Source organism: Anomaloglossus baeobatrachus, unplaced genomic scaffold (genome assembly GCF_048569485.1).
Source record: "Anomaloglossus baeobatrachus isolate aAnoBae1 unplaced genomic scaffold, aAnoBae1.hap1 Scaffold_448, whole genome shotgun sequence".
NCBI classification, from domain to species: Eukaryota; Metazoa; Chordata; class Amphibia; order Anura; family Aromobatidae; genus Anomaloglossus; species Anomaloglossus baeobatrachus.
The window spans coordinates 155,346-176,655 of NW_027443817.1; the positions used below are offsets into that span (position 1 = coordinate 155,346).

The 21,310-nt window shown below is 47.7% G+C and overlaps 11 non-coding genes and 1 pseudogene across 11 annotated transcripts; all 12 read left to right on the forward strand.

Annotated features, from left to right (window-relative positions):
- The first annotated feature begins 522 nt into the window (after positions 1–522).
- LOC142280095 (U2 spliceosomal RNA) lies at positions 523–715 on the forward strand. Its single transcript, XR_012742458.1, has one exon. It is a non-coding gene; the product is annotated as a U2 spliceosomal RNA (small nuclear RNA).
- A 1,384-nt stretch (positions 716–2,099) lies between these two features.
- Positions 2,100–2,290, forward strand: LOC142280049 (U2 spliceosomal RNA). The gene has a single exon (XR_012742417.1). It is a non-coding gene; the product is annotated as a U2 spliceosomal RNA (small nuclear RNA).
- A 2,189-nt stretch (positions 2,291–4,479) lies between these two features.
- LOC142280097 (U2 spliceosomal RNA) lies at positions 4,480–4,672 on the forward strand. Its single transcript, XR_012742459.1, has one exon. It is a non-coding gene; the product is annotated as a U2 spliceosomal RNA (small nuclear RNA).
- Positions 4,673–6,059: 1,387 nt separating this feature from the next.
- On the forward strand, positions 6,060–6,250 carry LOC142280050 (U2 spliceosomal RNA). The gene has a single exon (XR_012742418.1). It is a non-coding gene; the product is annotated as a U2 spliceosomal RNA (small nuclear RNA).
- Positions 6,251–8,439: 2,189 nt separating this feature from the next.
- LOC142280098 (U2 spliceosomal RNA) lies at positions 8,440–8,632 on the forward strand. Its single transcript, XR_012742460.1, has one exon. It is a non-coding gene; the product is annotated as a U2 spliceosomal RNA (small nuclear RNA).
- A 1,387-nt stretch (positions 8,633–10,019) lies between these two features.
- On the forward strand, positions 10,020–10,161 carry LOC142280139 (U2 spliceosomal RNA; annotated as a pseudogene).
- Positions 10,162–10,862: 701 nt separating this feature from the next.
- LOC142280099 (U2 spliceosomal RNA) lies at positions 10,863–11,055 on the forward strand. Its single transcript, XR_012742461.1, has one exon. It is a non-coding gene; the product is annotated as a U2 spliceosomal RNA (small nuclear RNA).
- A 1,387-nt stretch (positions 11,056–12,442) lies between these two features.
- Positions 12,443–12,633, forward strand: LOC142280051 (U2 spliceosomal RNA). Its single transcript, XR_012742419.1, has one exon. It is a non-coding gene; the product is annotated as a U2 spliceosomal RNA (small nuclear RNA).
- Positions 12,634–14,822: 2,189 nt separating this feature from the next.
- LOC142280100 (U2 spliceosomal RNA) lies at positions 14,823–15,015 on the forward strand. The gene has a single exon (XR_012742462.1). It is a non-coding gene; the product is annotated as a U2 spliceosomal RNA (small nuclear RNA).
- A 1,387-nt stretch (positions 15,016–16,402) lies between these two features.
- On the forward strand, positions 16,403–16,593 carry LOC142280053 (U2 spliceosomal RNA). The gene has a single exon (XR_012742420.1). It is a non-coding gene; the product is annotated as a U2 spliceosomal RNA (small nuclear RNA).
- Positions 16,594–18,782: 2,189 nt separating this feature from the next.
- Positions 18,783–18,975, forward strand: LOC142280101 (U2 spliceosomal RNA). The gene has a single exon (XR_012742463.1). It is a non-coding gene; the product is annotated as a U2 spliceosomal RNA (small nuclear RNA).
- A 1,387-nt stretch (positions 18,976–20,362) lies between these two features.
- On the forward strand, positions 20,363–20,553 carry LOC142280055 (U2 spliceosomal RNA). Its single transcript, XR_012742422.1, has one exon. It is a non-coding gene; the product is annotated as a U2 spliceosomal RNA (small nuclear RNA).
- The last annotated feature ends 757 nt before the right edge of the window (positions 20,554–21,310 follow it).

The window sequence follows — 21,310 nt, forward strand, 5'->3', positions numbered from 1 at the left end:
CTCTGTAGCACACCGTACCTTGCCTTTTCATACTTTTTGAGCATATTACCCTATCCCGGCCTTCTGGCTAGGAAGGGAAATTTTTATAATCCCGGTCGGAGGTCTGGTCAGCTTTGGGCTGAGAAACTAACACCCGGTTGGAGGTCTGGGTCAGCTTCGGCTGAGAAACCAACACCCGGTTGGAGGTCTGGGTCAGCTTCGGCTGAGAAACCAACACCCGGTTGGAGGTCCGGTTAGCCTTGGGCTGAGAAACCAACACCGGTTGACGGTCCGGGCAGTTTCGGCTGCGAAACCAACAACTAGTAGCTCTCTACTCCACTTGGGTAAGATGCCTGGGTGGACGCTGGGAGCAACGACAAGGCTCAACCAGGCTTCGGCTTGGGAGAGCACCGAAGATCCCTGACCCTTGCTGTGGCCTTCTGGCTCGGAGGGACGGGGTTGATTTTTGGGGACCCTCTCCTCACGGTGGGGTCCACACGAATCCTAGCCTTTGCACTGTTTTTGGTGTGACTTCGGTCATGCATTTTTTGTGGTGCTTTGGAAAGCTTCATTAAATCAAAAATCTGTTCTTATCAGTTTAATATCTGATACGTCCCCTATCTGGGGACCATATATTAAATGGATTTTTAGAACAGGGAGATGGAAAAAGAGCTTGCTCTGTCCACTCCACGCATTGACCTGGTATTGCAGTACCTCCAGGAACGGTGCACCCCTTCTTAACCCAGTTTCCAAAAGCAGAACTCAATTCACCTGATTCATATTAGCCCGATTTAATGAATTGGAAGAAAGCATACGTCTTCATATGCACCTCAATTTGGCCCATTCACTTTTCACACTTCCTCCTTTTGTTTTTTATCTTTCACACTTTTGACTTTCTTTATTCATCCAAATAGCAAACTCATCACCACTCAACCTGACCAACTCGGCTATGTCCCCGTGCTGCAGTTCTCTGTCTTATCTAGATCATTTGCAATTGAATGGAATAGATCCCTTTTGGACAAAGTGGATTCACCTGCTGCTGCAGTGACCACAGGTGTGATAAGATCTAGAATTGGCATCTGGTGCGATCTCTCCGCTTCCACTCCAAAGAAAGTTACCTGTTTATTCCTATCATGCATTGGTTTTTGGGGTTTTCTTTGAGTAATGATGATCTCTTTAGTAGTCTGTTGGCGCCCTCTCCTGGAGGAATAGTTTGCTTGCTCTTGGACATTCTAAAAGAGAGGTCATGATAGACATTGAGCTTCTGAGCTCAATTGGGGACAGTCATGGGTGATGAATGTTTGCAACCTACTGCGAAGCCTCATACCGCAATATAAGGAACGTCAAATACTAAGAAAGGGCGGCCTATGAAAGAATTACTACTTTCAATAAGTACACTTAAACGGCTAATTGGGAATAGAAAAACTGTAAAAAGCCCTCTGAGAAAGCCCCCCTCTAACCTTTGATAGTAAGCTTTTCTGTAGTCTGCCTGTTGATGTATTTTCCGTTTGAACTGTGCACAACATGAAGAGACGGAACACTGGCGGCTTGTCACAATGCCCCCCGATGACATCACAATAGCGCTGCTGCCTAGAAAACAAGCTGCGCAGAAGAAGTTGTTCTTTGGGTGGGAGGGTGGGCTAGTGGAAGGAGGGGGCAATCTCTTTTTTTCCCGGGTGGTAGGGGGATGACAGGAGAAGGGAAGCGGGTGGTGAGAAAGGTACAGAGGGCAGGGTTTGGGGGCTGGGAAGGAAAGGGAAAAGATTAGGGTTTGGGGATGATGAAAGGGCTTTCTACGGGTAAGGATGGCAAAGGGTGGCAGTGACGGAAAGTCAGGCAACCTGTCCTGTCCGTCTTTTTGTATCGTGAATTGGAAAGACTGCAAGGGGGAGGGGAGTTGCTTGCGCCCTAAAGGAGGAGTTATTCAGATTCATTGCAGTGGGCGGCGGCTGCAAAACGCACCATTCTTGTTTTTGCTCTGCAAAGCAGCCTTTTCAAGGGTTGGCTTGGGTGACAAAATGTCTTGTGTAGGCGTGGGTTTGTCTCCCTCTCGCTCTCTCTCCCTAAGATGTGTCCGGCATAGGCCAGGGTGCCACTCGAGGCCCAAACCAATTCTGGTTATCGCTTCTCGGCCTTTTGGCTAAGATCAAGTGTAGTATCTGTTCTTATCAGTTTAATATCTGATACGTCCCCTATCTGGGGACCATATATTAAATGGATTTTTAGAACAGGGAGATGGAAAAAGAGCTTGCTCTGTCCACTCCACGCATTGACCTGGTATTGCAGTACCTCCAGGAACGGTGCACCCCTTCTTAACCCAGTTTCCAAAAGCAGAACTCAATTCACCTGGTTCATATTAGCCCGATTTAATGAATTGGAAGAAAGCATACGTCTTCATATGCACCTCAATTTGGCCCATTCACTTTTCACACTTCCTCCTTTTGTTTTTTATCTTTCACACTTTTGACTTTCTTTATTCATCCAAATAGCAAACTCATCACCACTCAACCTGACCAACTCGGCTATGTCCCCGTGCTGCAGTTCTCTGTCTTATCTAGATCATTTGCAATTGAATGGAATAGATCCCTTTTGGACAAAGTGGATTCACCTGCTGCTGCAGTGACCACAGGTGTGATAAGATCTAGAATTGGCATCTGGTGCGATCTCTCCGCTTCCACTCCAAAGAAAGTTACCTGTTTATTCCTATCATGCATTGGTTTTTGGGGTTTTCTTTGAGTAATGATGATCTCTTTAGTAGTCTGTTGGCGCCCTCTCCTGGAGGAATAGTTTGCTTGCTCTTGGACATTCTAAAAGAGAGGTCATGATAGACATTGAGCTTCTGAGCTCAATTGGGGACAGTCATGGGTGATGAATGTTTGCAACCTACTGCGAAGCCTCATACCGCAATATAAGGAACGTCAAATACTAAGAAAGGGCGGCCTATGAAAGAATTACTACTTTCAATAAGTACACTTAAACGGCTAATTGGGAATAGAAAAACTGTAAAAAGCCCTCTGAGAAAGCCCCCCTCTAACCTTTGATAGTAAGCTTTTCTGTAGTCTGCCTGTTGATGTATTTTCCGTTTGAACTGTGCACAACATGAAGAGACGGAACACTGGCGGCTTGTCACAATGCCCCCCGATGACATCACAATAGCGCTGCTGCCTAGAAAACAAGCTGCGCAGAAGAAGTTGTTCTTTGGGTGGGAGGGTGGGCTAGTGGAAGGAGGGGGCAATCTCTTTTTTTCCCGGGTGGTAGGGGGATGACAGGAGAAGGGAAGCGGGTGGTGAGAAAGGTACAGAGGGCAGGGTTTGGGGGCTGGGAAGGAAAGGGAAAAGATTAGGGTTTGGGGATGATGAAAGGGCTTTCTACGGGTAAGGATGGCAAAGGGTGGCAGTGACGGAAAGTCAGGCAACCTGTCCTGTCCGTCTTTTTGTATCGTGAATTGGAAAGACTGCAAGGGGGAGGGGAGTTGCTTGCGCCCTAAAGGAGGAGTTATTCAGATTCATTGCAGTGGGCGGCGGCTGCAAAACGCACCATTCTTCTTGTTTTTGCTCTGCAAAGCAGCCTTTTCAAGGGTTGGCTTGGGTGACAAAATGTCTTGTGTAGGCGTGGGTTTGTCTCCCTCTCGCTCTCTCTCCCTAAGATGTGTCCGGCATAGGCCAGGGTGCCACTCGAGGCCCAAACCAATTCTGGTTATCGCTTCTCGGCCTTTTGGCTAAGATCAAGTGTAGTGTTGTTCGAAGAGGTGGTTTAAGCTCCAGGCCACCTTAGTACAATGATACAATGCACACTGGAAGGTTGCGCTTGCTAGTACTCTGGGTGGATAGTATATTCATCTAGAGGAAAACATGGCCCTACCAGGATCGAGGCTATTAGACTGAGTAAGGGTGGGGGGCTATGGTACAACGTGCCCCAGGACTGACGACCCTGGAGTGAGTCTGAGCTTGCTGGCTTGGGACCCCGGCAAGCCTTGGGCTCTGTAGCACACCGTACCTTGCCTTTTCATACTTTTTGAGCATATTACCCTATCCCGGCCTTCTGGCTAGGAAGGGAAATTTTTATAATCCCGGTCGGAGGTCTGGTCAGCTTTGGGCTGAGAAACTAACACCCGGTTGGAGGTCTGGGTTAGCTTCGGCTGAGAAACCAACACCCGGTTGGAGGTCTGGGTCAGCTTCGGCTGAGAAACCAACACCCGGTTGGAGGTCCGGTTAGCCTTGGGCTGAGAAACCAACACCGGTTGACGGTCCGGGCAGTTTCGGCTGCGAAACCAACAACTAGTAGCTCTCTACTCCACTTGGGTAAGATGCCTGGGTGGACGCTGGGAGCAACGACAAGGCTCAACCAGGCTTCGGCTTGGGAGAGCACCGAAGATCCCTGACCCTTGCTGTGGCCTTCTGGCTCGGAGGGACGGGGTTGATTTTTGGGGACCCTCTCCTCACGGTGGGGTCCACACGAATCCTAGCCTTTGCACTGTTTTTGGTGTGACTTCGGTCATGCATTTTTTGTGGTGCTTTGGAAAGCTTCATTAAATCAAAAATCTGTTCTTATCAGTTTAATATCTGATACGTCCCCTATCTGGGGACCATATATTAAATGGATTTTTAGAACAGGGAGATGGAAAAAGAGCTTGCTCTGTCCACTCCACGCATTGACCTGGTATTGCAGTACCTCCAGGAACGGTGCACCCCTTCTTAACCCAGTTTCCAAAAGCAGAACTCAATTCACCTGATTCATATTAGCCCGATTTAATGAATTGGAAGAAAGCATACGTCTTCATATGCACCTCAATTTGGCCCATTCACTTTTCACACTTCCTCCTTTTGTTTTTTATCTTTCACACTTTTGACTTTCTTTATTCATCCAAATAGCAAACTCATCACCACTCAACCTGACCAACTCGGCTATGTCCCCGTGCTGCAGTTCTCTGTCTTATCTAGATCATTTGCAATTGAATGGAATAGATCCCTTTTGGACAAAGTGGATTCACCTGCTGCTGCAGTGACCACAGGTGTGATAAGATCTAGAATTGGCATCTGGTGCGATCTCTCCGCTTCCACTCCAAAGAAAGTTACCTGTTTATTCCTATCATGCATTGGTTTTTGGGGTTTTCTTTGAGTAATGATGATCTCTTTAGTAGTCTGTTGGCGCCCTCTCCTGGAGGAATAGTTTGCTTGCTCTTGGACATTCTAAAAGAGAGGTCATGATAGACATTGAGCTTCTGAGCTCAATTGGGGACAGTCATGGGTGATGAATGTTTGCAACCTACTGCGAAGCCTCATACCGCAATATAAGGAACGTCAAATACTAAGAAAGGGCGGCCTATGAAAGAATTACTACTTTCAATAAGTACACTTAAACGGCTAATTGGGAATAGAAAAACTGTAAAAAGCCCTCTGAGAAAGCCCCCCTCTAACCTTTGATAGTAAGCTTTTCTGTAGTCTGCCTGTTGATGTATTTTCCGTTTGAACTGTGCACAACATGAAGAGACGGAACACTGGCGGCTTGTCACAATGCCCCCCGATGACATCACAATAGCGCTGCTGCCTAGAAAACAAGCTGCGCAGAAGAAGTTGTTCTTTGGGTGGGAGGGTGGGCTAGTGGAAGGAGGGGGCAATCTCTTTTTTTCCCGGGTGGTAGGGGGATGACAGGAGAAGGGAAGCGGGTGGTGAGAAAGGTACAGAGGGCAGGGTTTGGGGGCTGGGAAGGAAAGGGAAAAGATTAGGGTTTGGGGATGATGAAAGGGCTTTCTACGGGTAAGGATGGCAAAGGGTGGCAGTGACGGAAAGTCAGGCAACCTGTCCTGTCCGTCTTTTTGTATCGTGAATTGGAAAGACTGCAAGGGGGAGGGGAGTTGCTTGCGCCCTAAAGGAGGAGTTATTCAGATTCATTGCAGTGGGCGGCGGCTGCAAAACGCACCATTCTTCTTGTTTTTGCTCTGCAAAGCAGCCTTTTCAAGGGTTGGCTTGGGTGACAAAATGTCTTGTGTAGGCGTGGGTTTGTCTCCCTCTCGCTCTCTCTCCCTAAGATGTGTCCGGCATAGGCCAGGGTGCCACTCGAGGCCCAAACCAATTCTGGTTATCGCTTCTCGGCCTTTTGGCTAAGATCAAGTGTAGTATCTGTTCTTATCAGTTTAATATCTGATACGTCCCCTATCTGGGGACCATATATTAAATGGATTTTTAGAACAGGGAGATGGAAAAAGAGCTTGCTCTGTCCACTCCACGCATTGACCTGGTATTGCAGTACCTCCAGGAACGGTGCACCCCTTCTTAACCCAGTTTCCAAAAGCAGAACTCAATTCACCTGATTCATATTAGCCCGATTTAATGAATTGGAAGAAAGCATACGTCTTCATATGCACCTCAATTTGGCCCATTCACTTTTCACACTTCCTCCTTTTGTTTTTTATCTTTCACACTTTTGACTTTCTTTATTCATCCAAATAGCAAACTCATCACCACTCAACCTGACCAACTCGGCTATGTCCCCGTGCTGCAGTTCTCTGTCTTATCTAGATCATTTGCAATTGAATGGAATAGATCCCTTTTGGACAAAGTGGATTCACCTGCTGCTGCAGTGACCACAGGTGTGATAAGATCTAGAATTGGCATCTGGTGCGATCTCTCCGCTTCCACTCCAAAGAAAGTTACCTGTTTATTCCTATCATGCATTGGTTTTTGGGGTTTTCTTTGAGTAATGATGATCTCTTTAGTAGTCTGTTGGCGCCCTCTCCTGGAGGAATAGTTTGCTTGCTCTTGGACATTCTAAAAGAGAGGTCATGATAGACATTGAGCTTCTGAGCTCAATTGGGGACAGTCATGGGTGATGAATGTTTGCAACCTACTGCGAAGCCTCATACCGCAATATAAGGAACGTCAAATACTAAGAAAGGGCGGCCTATGAAAGAATTACTACTTTCAATAAGTACACTTAAACGGCTAATTGGGAATAGAAAAACTGTAAAAAGCCCTCTGAGAAAGCCCCCCTCTAACCTTTGATAGTAAGCTTTTCTGTAGTCTGCCTGTTGATGTATTTTCCGTTTGAACTGTGCACAACATGAAGAGACGGAACACTGGCGGCTTGTCACAATGCCCCCCGATGACATCACAATAGCGCTGCTGCCTAGAAAACAAGCTGCGCAGAAGAAGTTGTTCTTTGGGTGGGAGGGTGGGCTAGTGGAAGGAGGGGGCAATCTCTTTTTTTCCCGGGTGGTAGGGGGATGACAGGAGAAGGGAAGCGGGTGGTGAGAAAGGTACAGAGGGCAGGGTTTGGGGGCTGGGAAGGAAAGGGAAAAGATTAGGGTTTGGGGATGATGAAAGGGCTTTCTACGGGTAAGGATGGCAAAGGGTGGCAGTGACGGAAAGTCAGGCAACCTGTCCTGTCCGTCTTTTTGTATCGTGAATTGGAAAGACTGCAAGGGGGAGGGGAGTTGCTTGCGCCCTAAAGGAGGAGTTATTCAGATTCATTGCAGTGGGCGGCGGCTGCAAAACGCACCATTCTTCTTGTTTTTGCTCTGCAAAGCAGCCTTTTCAAGGGTTGGCTTGGGTGACAAAATGTCTTGTGTAGGCGTGGGTTTGTCTCCCTCTCGCTCTCTCTCCCTAAGATGTGTCCGGCATAGGCCAGGGTGCCACTCGAGGCCCAAACCAATTCTGGTTATCGCTTCTCGGCCTTTTGGCTAAGATCAAGTGTAGTGTTGTTCGAAGAGGTGGTTTAAGCTCCAGGCCACCTTAGTACAATGATACAATGCACACTGGAAGGTTGCGCTTGCTAGTACTCTGGGTGGATAGTATATTCATCTAGAGGAAAACATGGCCCTACCAGGATCGAGGCTATTAGACTGAGTAAGGGTGGGGGGCTATGGTACAACGTGCCCCAGGACTGACGACCCTGGAGTGAGTCTGAGCTTGCTGGCTTGGGACCCCGGCAAGCCTTGGGCTCTGTAGCACACCGTACCTTGCCTTTTCATACTTTTTGAGCATATTACCCTATCCCGGCCTTCTGGCTAGGAAGGGAAATTTTTATAATCCCGGTCGGAGGTCTGGTCAGCTTTGGGCTGAGAAACTAACACCCGGTTGGAGGTCTGGGTCAGCTTCGGCTGAGAAACCAACACCCGGTTGGAGGTCTGGGTCAGCTTCGGCTGAGAAACCAACACCCGGTTGGAGGTCCGGTTAGCCTTGGGCTGAGAAACCAACACCGGTTGACGGTCCGGGCAGTTTCGGCTGCGAAACCAACAACTAGTAGCTCTCTACTCCACTTGGGTAAGATGCCTGGGTGGACGCTGGGAGCAACGACAAGGCTCAACCAGGCTTCGGCTTGGGAGAGCACCGAAGATCCCTGACCCTTGCTGTGGCCTTCTGGCTCGGAGGGACGGGGTTGATTTTTGGGGACCCTCTCCTCACGGTGGGGTCCACACGAATCCTAGCCTTTGCACTGTTTTTGGTGTGACTTCGGTCATGCATTTTTTGTGGTGCTTTGGAAAGCTTCATTAAATCAAAAATCTGTTCTTATCAGTTTAATATCTGATACGTCCCCTATCTGGGGACCATATATTAAATGGATTTTTAGAACAGGGAGATGGAAAAAGAGCTTGCTCTGTCCACTCCACGCATTGACCTGGTATTGCAGTACCTCCAGGAACGGTGCACCCCTTCTTAACCCAGTTTCCAAAAGCAGAACTCAATTCACCTGATTCATATTAGCCCGATTTAATGAATTGGAAGAAAGCATACGTCTTCATATGCACCTCAATTTGGCCCATTCACTTTTCACACTTCCTCCTTTTGTTTTTTATCTTTCACACTTTTGACTTTCTTTATTCATCCAAATAGCAAACTCATCACCACTCAACCTGACCAACTCGGCTATGTCCCCGTGCTGCAGTTCTCTGTCTTATCTAGATCATTTGCAATTGAATGGAATAGATCCCTTTTGGACAAAGTGGATTCACCTGCTGCTGCAGTGACCACAGGTGTGATAAGATCTAGAATTGGCATCTGGTGCGATCTCTCCGCTTCCACTCCAAAGAAAGTTACCTGTTTATTCCTATCATGCATTGGTTTTTGGGGTTTTCTTTGAGTAATGATGATCTCTTTAGTAGTCTGTTGGCGCCCTCTCCTGGAGGAATAGTTTGCTTGCTCTTGGACATTCTAAAAGAGAGGTCATGATAGACATTGAGCTTCTGAGCTCAATTGGGGACAGTCATGGGTGATGAATGTTTGCAACCTACTGCGAAGCCTCATACCGCAATATAAGGAACGTCAAATACTAAGAAAGGGCGGCCTATGAAAGAATTACTACTTTCAATAAGTACACTTAAACGGCTAATTGGGAATAGAAAAACTGTAAAAAGCCCTCTGAGAAAGCCCCCCTCTAACCTTTGATAGTAAGCTTTTCTGTAGTCTGCCTGTTGATGTATTTTCCGTTTGAACTGTGCACAACATGAAGAGACGGAACACTGGCGGCTTGTCACAATGCCCCCCGATGACATCACAATAGCGCTGCTGCCTAGAAAACAAGCTGCGCAGAAGAAGTTGTTCTTTGGGTGGGAGGGTGGGCTAGTGGAAGGAGGGGGCAATCTCTTTTTTTCCCGGGTGGTAGGGGGATGACAGGAGAAGGGAAGCGGGTGGTGAGAAAGGTACAGAGGGCAGGGTTTGGGGGCTGGGAAGGAAAGGGAAAAGATTAGGGTTTGGGGATGATGAAAGGGCTTTCTACGGGTAAGGATGGCAAAGAGTGGCAGTGACGGAAAGTCAGGCAACCTGTCCTGTCCGTCTTTTTGTATCGTGAATTGGAAAGACTGCAAGGGGGAGGGGAGTTGCTTGCGCCCTAAAGGAGGAGTTATTCAGATTCATTGCAGTGGGCGGCGGCTGCAAAACGCACCATTCTTCTTGTTTTTGCTCTGCAAAGCAGCCTTTTCAAGGGTTGGCTTGGGTGACAAAATGTCTTGTGTAGGCGTGGGTTTGTCTCCCTCTCGCTCTCTCTCCCTAAGATGTGTCCGGCATAGGCCAGGGTGCCACTCGAGGCCCAAACCAATTCTGGTTATCGCTTCTCGGCCTTTTGGCTAAGATCAAGTGTAGTATCGTTCGAAAAGGTGGTTTAAGGCTCCGGCCACCTTAGTACAATGATGCAATGCACACTGGAAGGTTGCGCTTGTTAGTACTTTGGGAGGATAGTATATCCATCTAGAGGAAACCATGGCCCTACCAGGATCGAGGCTATTAGACTGAGTAAGTGTGGGGGTTATGGTGCAATGTGCCCCAGGAATGGACACCCTGGAGGGAGTCTGAACTTGCTAGGTTGGGACCCTGGTAAGCCTCAGACTCTGTCGCACGCCGCGCTTTGCCTATTCATACTTTCCAAGCATATTGCCCTATCCCGGCCTTCTGGCTAAGAAGGGAAATTTTTATAATCCCGGTCGGAGGTCCGGTCAGCTTTGGGCTGAGAAACCAACACCCGGTTGGAGGTCCGGGTCAGCTTTGGCTGAGAAACCAACACCCGGTTGGAGGTCCGGTTAGCCTTGGGCTGAGAAACCAACACCCGGTTGGAGGTCCGGTCAGCCTTGGGCTGAGAAACCAACACCCGGTTGGAGGTCCGGTTAGCCTTGGGCTGAGAAACCAACACCGGTTGACGGTCCGGGCAGTTTCGGCTGCGAAACCAACAACTAGTAGCTCTCTACTCCACTTGGGTAAGATGCCTGGGTGGACGCTGGGAGCAACGACAAGGCTCAACCAGGCTTCGGCTTGGGAGAGCACCGAAGATCCCTGACCCTTGCTGTGGCCTTCTGGCTCGGAGGGACGGGGTTGATTTTTGGGGACCCTCTCCTCACGGTGGGGTCCACACGAATCCTAGCCTTTGCACTGTTTTTGGTGTGACTTCGGTCATGCATTTTTTGTGGTGCTTTGGAAAGCTTCATTAAATCAAAAATCTGTTCTTATCAGTTTAATATCTGATACGTCCCCTATCTGGGGACCATATATTAAATGGATTTTTAGAACAGGGAGATGGAAAAAGAGCTTGCTCTGTCCACTCCACGCATTGACCTGGTATTGCAGTACCTCCAGGAACGGTGCACCCCTTCTTAACCCAGTTTCCAAAAGCAGAACTCAATTCACCTGATTCATATTAGCCCGATTTAATGAATTGGAAGAAAGCATACGTCTTCATATGCACCTCAATTTGGCCCATTCACTTTTCACACTTCCTCCTTTTGTTTTTTATCTTTCACACTTTTGACTTTCTTTATTCATCCAAATAGCAAACTCATCACCACTCAACCTGACCAACTCGGCTATGTCCCCGTGCTGCAGTTCTCTGTCTTATCTAGATCATTTGCAATTGAATGGAATAGATCCCTTTTGGACAAAGTGGATTCACCTGCTGCTGCAGTGACCACAGGTGTGATAAGATCTAGAATTGGCATCTGGTGCGATCTCTCCGCTTCCACTCCAAAGAAAGTTACCTGTTTATTCCTATCATGCATTGGTTTTTGGGGTTTTCTTTGAGTAATGATGATCTCTTTAGTAGTCTGTTGGCGCCCTCTCCTGGAGGAATAGTTTGCTTGCTCTTGGACATTCTAAAAGAGAGGTCATGATAGACATTGAGCTTCTGAGCTCAATTGGGGACAGTCATGGGTGATGAATGTTTGCAACCTACTGCGAAGCCTCATACCGCAATATAAGGAACGTCAAATACTAAGAAAGGGCGGCCTATGAAAGAATTACTACTTTCAATAAGTACACTTAAACGGCTAATTGGGAATAGAAAAACTGTAAAAAGCCCTCTGAGAAAGCCCCCCTCTAACCTTTGATAGTAAGCTTTTCTGTAGTCTGCCTGTTGATGTATTTTCCGTTTGAACTGTGCACAACATGAAGAGACGGAACACTGGCGGCTTGTCACAATGCCCCCCGATGACATCACAATAGCGCTGCTGCCTAGAAAACAAGCTGCGCAGAAGAAGTTGTTCTTTGGGTGGGAGGGTGGGCTAGTGGAAGGAGGGGGCAATCTCTTTTTTTCCCGGGTGGTAGGGGGATGACAGGAGAAGGGAAGCGGGTGGTGAGAAAGGTACAGAGGGCAGGGTTTGGGGGCTGGGAAGGAAAGGGAAAAGATTAGGGTTTGGGGATGATGAAAGGGCTTTCTACGGGTAAGGATGGCAAAGGGTGGCAGTGACGGAAAGTCAGGCAACCTGTCCTGTCCGTCTTTTTGTATCGTGAATTGGAAAGACTGCAAGGGGGAGGGGAGTTGCTTGCGCCCTAAAGGAGGAGTTATTCAGATTCATTGCAGTGGGCGGCGGCTGCAAAACGCACCATTCTTCTTGTTTTTGCTCTGCAAAGCAGCCTTTTCAAGGGTTGGCTTGGGTGACAAAATGTCTTGTGTAGGCGTGGGTTTGTCTCCCTCTCGCTCTCTCTCCCTAAGATGTGTCCGGCATAGGCCAGGGTGCCACTCGAGGCCCAAACCAATTCTGGTTATCGCTTCTCGGCCTTTTGGCTAAGATCAAGTGTAGTATCTGTTCTTATCAGTTTAATATCTGATACGTCCCCTATCTGGGGACCATATATTAAATGGATTTTTAGAACAGGGAGATGGAAAAAGAGCTTGCTCTGTCCACTCCACGCATTGACCTGGTATTGCAGTACCTCCAGGAACGGTGCACCCCTTCTTAACCCAGTTTCCAAAAGCAGAACTCAATTCACCTGATTCATATTAGCCCGATTTAATGAATTGGAAGAAAGCATACGTCTTCATATGCACCTCAATTTGGCCCATTCACTTTTCACACTTCCTCCTTTTGTTTTTTATCTTTCACACTTTTGACTTTCTTTATTCATCCAAATAGCAAACTCATCACCACTCAACCTGACCAACTCGGCTATGTCCCCGTGCTGCAGTTCTCTGTCTTATCTAGATCATTTGCAATTGAATGGAATAGATCCCTTTTGGACAAAGTGGATTCACCTGCTGCTGCAGTGACCACAGGTGTGATAAGATCTAGAATTGGCATCTGGTGCGATCTCTCCGCTTCCACTCCAAAGAAAGTTACCTGTTTATTCCTATCATGCATTGGTTTTTGGGGTTTTCTTTGAGTAATGATGATCTCTTTAGTAGTCTGTTGGCGCCCTCTCCTGGAGGAATAGTTTGCTTGCTCTTGGACATTCTAAAAGAGAGGTCATGATAGACATTGAGCTTCTGAGCTCAATTGGGGACAGTCATGGGTGATGAATGTTTGCAACCTACTGCGAAGCCTCATACCGCAATATAAGGAACGTCAAATACTAAGAAAGGGCGGCCTATGAAAGAATTACTACTTTCAATAAGTACACTTAAACGGCTAATTGGGAATAGAAAAACTGTAAAAAGCCCTCTGAGAAAGCCCCCCTCTAACCTTTGATAGTAAGCTTTTCTGTAGTCTGCCTGTTGATGTATTTTCCGTTTGAACTGTGCACAACATGAAGAGACGGAACACTGGCGGCTTGTCACAATGCCCCCCGATGACATCACAATAGCGCTGCTGCCTAGAAAACAAGCTGCGCAGAAGAAGTTGTTCTTTGGGTGGGAGGGTGGGCTAGTGGAAGGAGGGGGCAATCTCTTTTTTTCCCGGGTGGTAGGGGGATGACAGGAGAAGGGAAGCGGGTGGTGAGAAAGGTACAGAGGGCAGGGTTTGGGGGCTGGGAAGGAAAGGGAAAAGATTAGGGTTTGGGGATGATGAAAGGGCTTTCTACGGGTAAGGATGGCAAAGGGTGGCAGTGACGGAAAGTCAGGCAACCTGTCCTGTCCGTCTTTTTGTATCGTGAATTGGAAAGACTGCAAGGGGGAGGGGAGTTGCTTGCGCCCTAAAGGAGGAGTTATTCAGATTCATTGCAGTGGGCGGCGGCTGCAAAACGCACCATTCTTCTTGTTTTTGCTCTGCAAAGCAGCCTTTTCAAGGGTTGGCTTGGGTGACAAAATGTCTTGTGTAGGCGTGGGTTTGTCTCCCTCTCGCTCTCTCTCCCTAAGATGTGTCCGGCATAGGCCAGGGTGCCACTCGAGGCCCAAACCAATTCTGGTTATCGCTTCTCGGCCTTTTGGCTAAGATCAAGTGTAGTGTTGTTCGAAGAGGTGGTTTAAGCTCCAGGCCACCTTAGTACAATGATACAATGCACACTGGAAGGTTGCGCTTGCTAGTACTCTGGGTGGATAGTATATTCATCTAGAGGAAAACATGGCCCTACCAGGATCGAGGCTATTAGACTGAGTAAGGGTGGGGGGCTATGGTACAACGTGCCCCAGGACTGACGACCCTGGAGTGAGTCTGAGCTTGCTGGCTTGGGACCCCGGCAAGCCTTGGGCTCTGTAGCACACCGTACCTTGCCTTTTCATACTTTTTGAGCATATTACCCTATCCCGGCCTTCTGGCTAGGAAGGGAAATTTTTATAATCCCGGTCGGAGGTCTGGTCAGCTTTGGGCTGAGAAACTAACACCCGGTTGGAGGTCTGGGTCAGCTTCGGCTGAGAAACCAACACCCGGTTGGAGGTCTGGGTCAGCTTCGGCTGAGAAACCAACACCCGGTTGGAGGTCCGGTTAGCCTTGGGCTGAGAAACCAACACCGGTTGACGGTCCGGGCAGTTTCGGCTGCGAAACCAACAACTAGTAGCTCTCTACTCCACTTGGGTAAGATGCCTGGGTGGACGCTGGGAGCAACGACAAGGCTCAACCAGGCTTCGGCTTGGGAGAGCACCGAAGATCCCTGACCCTTGCTGTGGCCTTCTGGCTCGGAGGGACGGGGTTGATTTTTGGGGACCCTCTCCTCACGGTGGGGTCCACACGAATCCTAGCCTTTGCACTGTTTTTGGTGTGACTTCGGTCATGCATTTTTTGTGGTGCTTTGGAAAGCTTCATTAAATCAAAAATCTGTTCTTATCAGTTTAATATCTGATACGTCCCCTATCTGGGGACCATATATTAAATGGATTTTTAGAACAGGGAGATGGAAAAAGAGCTTGCTCTGTCCACTCCACGCATTGACCTGGTATTGCAGTACCTCCAGGAACGGTGCACCCCTTCTTAACCCAGTTTCCAAAAGCAGAACTCAATTCACCTGATTCATATTAGCCCGATTTAATGAATTGGAAGAAAGCATACGTCTTCATATGCACCTCAATTTGGCCCATTCACTTTTCACACTTCCTCCTTTTGTTTTTTATCTTTCACACTTTTGACTTTCTTTATTCATCCAAATAGCAAACTCATCACCACTCAACCTGACCAACTCGGCTATGTCCCCGTGCTGCAGTTCTCTGTCTTATCTAGATCATTTGCAATTGAATGGAATAGATCCCTTTTGGACAAAGTGGATTCACCTGCTGCTGCAGTGACCACAGGTGTGATAAGATCTAGAATTGGCATCTGGTGCGATCTCTCCGCTTCCACTCCAAAGAAAGTTACCTGTTTATTCCTATCATGCATTGGTTTTTGGGGTTTTCTTTGAGTAATGATGATCTCTTTAGTAGTCTGTTGGCGCCCTCTCCTGGAGGAATAGTTTGCTTGCTCTTGGACATTCTAAAGGAGAGGTCATGATAGACATTGAGCTTCTGAGCTCAATTGGGGACAGTCATGGGTGATGAATGTTTGCAACCTACTGCGAAGCCTCATACCGCAATATAAGGAACGTCAAATACTAAGAAAGGGCGGCCTATGAAAGAATTACTACTTTCAATAAGTACACTTAAACGGCTAATTGGGAATAGAAAAACTGTAAAAAGCCCTCTGAGAAAGCCCCCCTCTAACCTTTGATAGTAAGCTTTTCTGTAGTCTGCCTGTTGATGTATTTTCCGTTTGAACTGTGCACAACATGAAGAGACGGAACACTGGCGGCTTGTCACAATGCCCCCCGATGACATCACAATAGCGCTGCTGCCTAGAAAACAAGCTGCGCAGAAGAAGTTGTTCTTTGGGTGGGAGGGTGGGCTAGTGGAAGGAGGGGGCAATCTCTTTTTTTCCCGGGTGGTAGGGGGATGACAGGAGAAGGGAAGCGGGTGGTGAGAAAGGTACAGAGGGCAGGGTTTGGGGGCTGGGAAGGAAAGGGAAAAGATTAGGGTTTGGGGATGATGAAAGGGCTTTCTACGGGTAAGGATGGCAAAGGGTGGCAGTGACGGAAAGTCAGGCAACCTGTCCTGTCCGTCTTTTTGTATCGTGAATTGGAAAGACTGCAAGGGGGAGGGGAGTTGCTTGCGCCCTAAAGGAGGAGTTATTCAGATTCATTGCAGTGGGCGGCGGCTGCAAAACGCACCATTCTTCTTGTTTTTGCTCTGCAAAGCAGCCTTTTCAAGGGTTGGCTTGGGTGACAAAATGTCTTGTGTAGGCGTGGGTTTGTCTCCCTCTCGCTCTCTCTCCCTAAGATGTGTCCGGCATAGGCCAGGGTGCCACTCGAGGCCCAAACCAATTCTGGTTATCGCTTCTCGGCCTTTTGGCTAAGATCAAGTGTAGTATCTGTTCTTATCAGTTTAATATCTGATACGTCCCCTATCTGGGGACCATATATTAAATGGATTTTTAGAACAGGGAGATGGAAAAAGAGCTTGCTCTGTCCACTCCACGCATTGACCTGGTATTGCAGTACCTCCAGGAACGGTGCACCCCTTCTTAACCCAGTTTCCAAAAGCAGAACTCAATTCACCTGATTCATATTAGCCCGATTTAATGAATTGGAAGAAAGCATACGTCTTCATATGCACCTCAATTTGGCCTATTCACTTTTCACACTTCCTCCTTTTGTTTTTTATCTTTCACACTTTTGACTTTCTTTATTCATCCAAATAGCAAACTCATCACCACTCAACCTGACCAACTCGGCTATGTCCCCGTGCTGCAGTTCTCTGTCTTATCTAGATCATTTGCAATTGAATGGAATAGATCCCTTTTGGACAAAGTGGATTCACCTGCTGCTGCAGTGACCACAGGTGTGATAAGATCTAGAATTGGCATCTGGTGCGATCTCTCCGCTTCCACTCCAAAGAAAGTTACCTGTTTATTCCTATCATGCATTGGTTTTTGGGGTTTTCTTTGAGTAATGATGATCTCTTTAGTAGTCTGTTGGCGCCCTCTCCTGGAGGAATAGTTTGCTTGCTCTTGGACATTCTAAAAGAGAGGTCATGATAGACATTGAGCTTCTGAGCTCAATTGGGGACAGTCATGGGTGATGAATGTTTGCAACCTACTGCGAAGCCTCATACCGCAATATAAGGAACGTCAAATACTAAGAAAGGGCGGCCTATGAAAGAATTACTACTTTCAATAAGTACACTTAAACGGCTAATTGGGAATAGAAAAACTGTAAAAAGCCCTCTGAGAAAGCCCCCCTCTAACCTTTGATAGTAAGCTTTTCTGTAGTCTGCCTGTTGATGTATTTTCCGTTTGAACTGTGCACAACATGAAGAGACGGAACACTGGCGGCTTGTCACAATGCCCCCCGATGACATCACAATAGCGCTGCTGCCTAGAAAACAAGCTGCGCAGAAGAAGTTGTTCTTTGGGTGGGAGGGTGGGCTAGTGGAAGGAGGGGGCAATCTCTTTTTTTCCCGGGTGGTAGGGGGATGACAGGAGAAGGGAAGCGGGTGGTGAGAAAGGTACAGAGGGCAGGGTTTGGGGGCTGGGAAGGAAAGGGAAAAGATTAGGGTTTGGGGATGATGAAAGGGCTTTCTACGGGTAAGGATGGCAAAGGGTGGCAGTGACGGAAAGTCAGGCAACCTGTCCTGTCCGTCTTTTTGTATCGTGAATTGGAAAGACTGCAAGGGGGAGGGGAGTTGCTTGCGCCCTAAAGGAGGAGTTATTCAGATTCATTGCAGTGGGCGGCGGCTGCAAAACGCACCATTCTTCTTGTTTTTGCTCTGCAAAGCAGCCTTTTCAAGGGTTGGCTTGGGTGACAAAATGTCTTGTGTAGGCGTGGGTTTGTCTCCCTCTCGCTCTCTCTCCCTAAGATGTGTCCGGCATAGGCCAGGGTGCCACTCGAGGCCCAAACCAATTCTGGTTATCGCTTCTCGGCCTTTTGGCTAAGATCAAGTGTAGTGTTGTTCGAAGAGGTGGTTTAAGCTCCAGGCCACCTTAGTACAATGATACAATGCACACTGGAAGGTTGCGCTTGCTAGTACTCTGGGTGGATAGTATATTCATCTAGAGGAAAACATGGCCCTACCAGGATCGAGGCTATTAGACTGAGTAAGGGTGGGGGGCTATGGTACAACGTGCCCCAGGACTGACGACCCTGGAGTGAGTCTGAGCTTGCTGGCTTGGGACCCCGGCAAGCCTTGGGCTCTGTAGCACACCGTACCTTGCCTTTTCATACTTTTTGAGCATATTACCCTATCCCGGCCTTCTGGCTAGGAAGGGAAATTTTTATAATCCCGGTCGGAGGTCTGGTCAGCTTTGGGCTGAGAAACTAACACCCGGTTGGAGGTCTGGGTCAGCTTCGGCTGAGAAACCAACACCCGGTTGGAGGTCTGGGTCAGCTTCGGCTGAGAAACCAACACCCGGTTGGAGGTCCGGTTAGCCTTGGGCTGAGAAACCAACACCGGTTGACGGTCCGGGCAGTTTCGGCTGCGAAACCAACAACTAGTAGCTCTCTACTCCACTTGGGTAAGATGCCTGGGTGGACGCTGGGAGCAACGACAAGGCTCAACCAGGCTTCGGCTTGGGAGAGCACCGAAGATCCCTGACCCTTGCTGTGGCCTTCTGGCTCGGAGGGACGGGGTTGATTTTTGGGGACCCTCTCCTCACGGTGGGGTCCACACGAATCCTAGCCTTTGCACTGTTTTTGGTGTGACTTCGGTCATGCATTTTTTGTGGTGCTTTGGAAAGCTTCATTAAATCAAAAATCTGTTCTTATCAGTTTAATATCTGATACGTCCCCTATCTGGGGACCATATATTAAATGGATTTTTAGAACAGGGAGATGGAAAAAGAGCTTGCTCTGTCCACTCCACGCATTGACCTGGTATTGCAGTACCTCCAGGAACGGTGCACCCCTTCTTAACCCAGTTTCCAAAAGCAGAACTCAATTCACCTGATTCATATTAGCCCGATTTAATGAATTGGAAGAAAGCATACGTCTTCATATGCACCTCAATTTGGCCCATTCACTTTTCACACTTCCTCCTTTTGTTTTTTATCTTTCACACTTTTGACTTTCTTTATTCATCCAAATAGCAAACTCATCACCACTCAACCTGACCAACTCGGCTATGTCCCCGTGCTGCAGTTCTCTGTCTTATCTAGATCATTTGCAATTGAATGGAATAGATCCCTTTTGGACAAAGTGGATTCACCTGCTGCTGCAGTGACCACAGGTGTGATAAGATCTAGAATTGGCATCTGGTGCGATCTCTCCGCTTCCACTCCAAAGAAAGTTACCTGTTTATTCCTATCATGCATTGGTTTTTGGGGTTTTCTTTGAGTAATGATGATCTCTTTAGTAGTCTGTTGGCGCCCTCTCCTGGAGGAATAGTTTGCTTGCTCTTGGACATTCTAAAAGAGAGGTCATGATAGACATTGAGCTTCTGAGCTCAATTGGGGACAGTCATGGGTGATGAATGTTTGCAACCTACTGCGAAGCCTCATACCGCAATATAAGGAACGTCAAATACTAAGAAAGGGCGGCCTATGAAAGAATTACTACTTTCAATAAGTACACTTAAACGGCTAATTGGGAATAGAAAAACTGTAAAAAGCCCTCTGAGAAAGCCCCCCTCTAACCTTTGATAGTAAGCTTTTCTGTAGTCTGCCTGTTGATGTATTTTCCGTTTGAACTGTGCACAACATGAAGAGACGGAACACTGGCGGCTTGTCACAATGCCCCCCGATGACATCACAATAGCGCTGCTGCCTAGAAAACAAGCTGCGCAGAAGAAGTTGTTCTTTGGGTGGGAGGGTGGGCTAGTGGAAGGAGGGGGCAATCTCTTTTTTTCCCGGGTGGTAGGGGGATGACAGGAGAAGGGAAGTGGGTGGTGAGAAAGGTACAGAGGGCAGGGTTTGGGGGCTGGGAAGGAAAGGGAAAAGATTAGGGTTTGGGGATGATGAAAGGGCTTTCTACGGGTAAGGATGGCAAAGGGTGGCAGTGACGGAAAGTCAGGCAACCTGTCCTGTCCGTCTTTTTGTATCGTGAATTGGAAAGACTGCAAGGGGGAGGGGAGTTGCTTGCGCCCTAAAGGAGGAGTTATTCAGATTCATTGCAGTGGGCGGCGGCTGCAAAACGCACCATTCTTCTTGTTTTTGCTCTGCAAAGCAGCCTTTTCAAGGGTTGGCTTGGGTGACAAAATGTCTTGTGTAGGCGTGGGTTTGTCTCCCTCTCGCTCTCTCTCCCTAAGATGTGTCCGGCATAGGCCAGGGTGCCACTCGAGGCCCAAACCAATTCTGGTTATCGCTTCTCGGCCTTTTGGCTAAGATCAAGTGTAGTATCTGTTCTTATCAGTTTAATATCTGATACGTCCCCTATCTGGGGACCATATATTAAATGGATTTTTAGAACAGGGAGATGGAAAAAGAGCTTGCTCTGTCCACTCCACGCATTGACCTGGTATTGCAGTACCTCCAGGAACGGTGCACCCCTTCTTAACCCAGTTTCCAAAAGCAGAACTCAATTCACCTGATTCATATTAGCCCGATTTAATGAATTGGAAGAAAGCATACGTCTTCATATGCACCTCAATTTGGCCCATTCACTTTTCACACTTCCTCCTTTTGTTTTTTATCTTTCACACTTTTGACTTTCTTTATTCATCCAAATAGCAAACTCATCACCACTCAACCTGACCAACTCGGCTATGTCCCCGTGCTGCAGTTCTCTGTCTTATCTAGATCATTTGCAATTGAATGGAATAGATCCCTTTTGGACAAAGTGGATTCACCTGCTGCTGCAGTGACCACAGGTGTGATAAGATCTAGAATTGGCATCTGGTGCGATCTCTCCGCTTCCACTCCAAAGAAAGTTACCTGTTTATTCCTATCATGCATTGGTTTTTGGGGTTTTCTTTGAGTAATGATGATCTCTTTAGTAGTCTGTTGGCGCCCTCTCCTGGAGGAATAGTTTGCTTGCTCTTGGACATTCTAAAAGAGAGGTCATGATAGACATTGAGCTTCTGAGCTCAATTGGGGACAGTCATGGGTGATGAATGTTTGCAACCTACTGCGAAGCCTCATACCGCAATATAAGGAACGTCAAATACTAAGAAAGGGCGGCCTATGAAAGAATTACTACTTTCAATAAGTACACTTAAACGGCTAATTGGGAATAGAAAAACTGTAAAAAGCCCTCTGAGAAAGCCCCCCTCTAACCTTTGATAGTAAGCTTTTCTGTAGTCTGCCTGT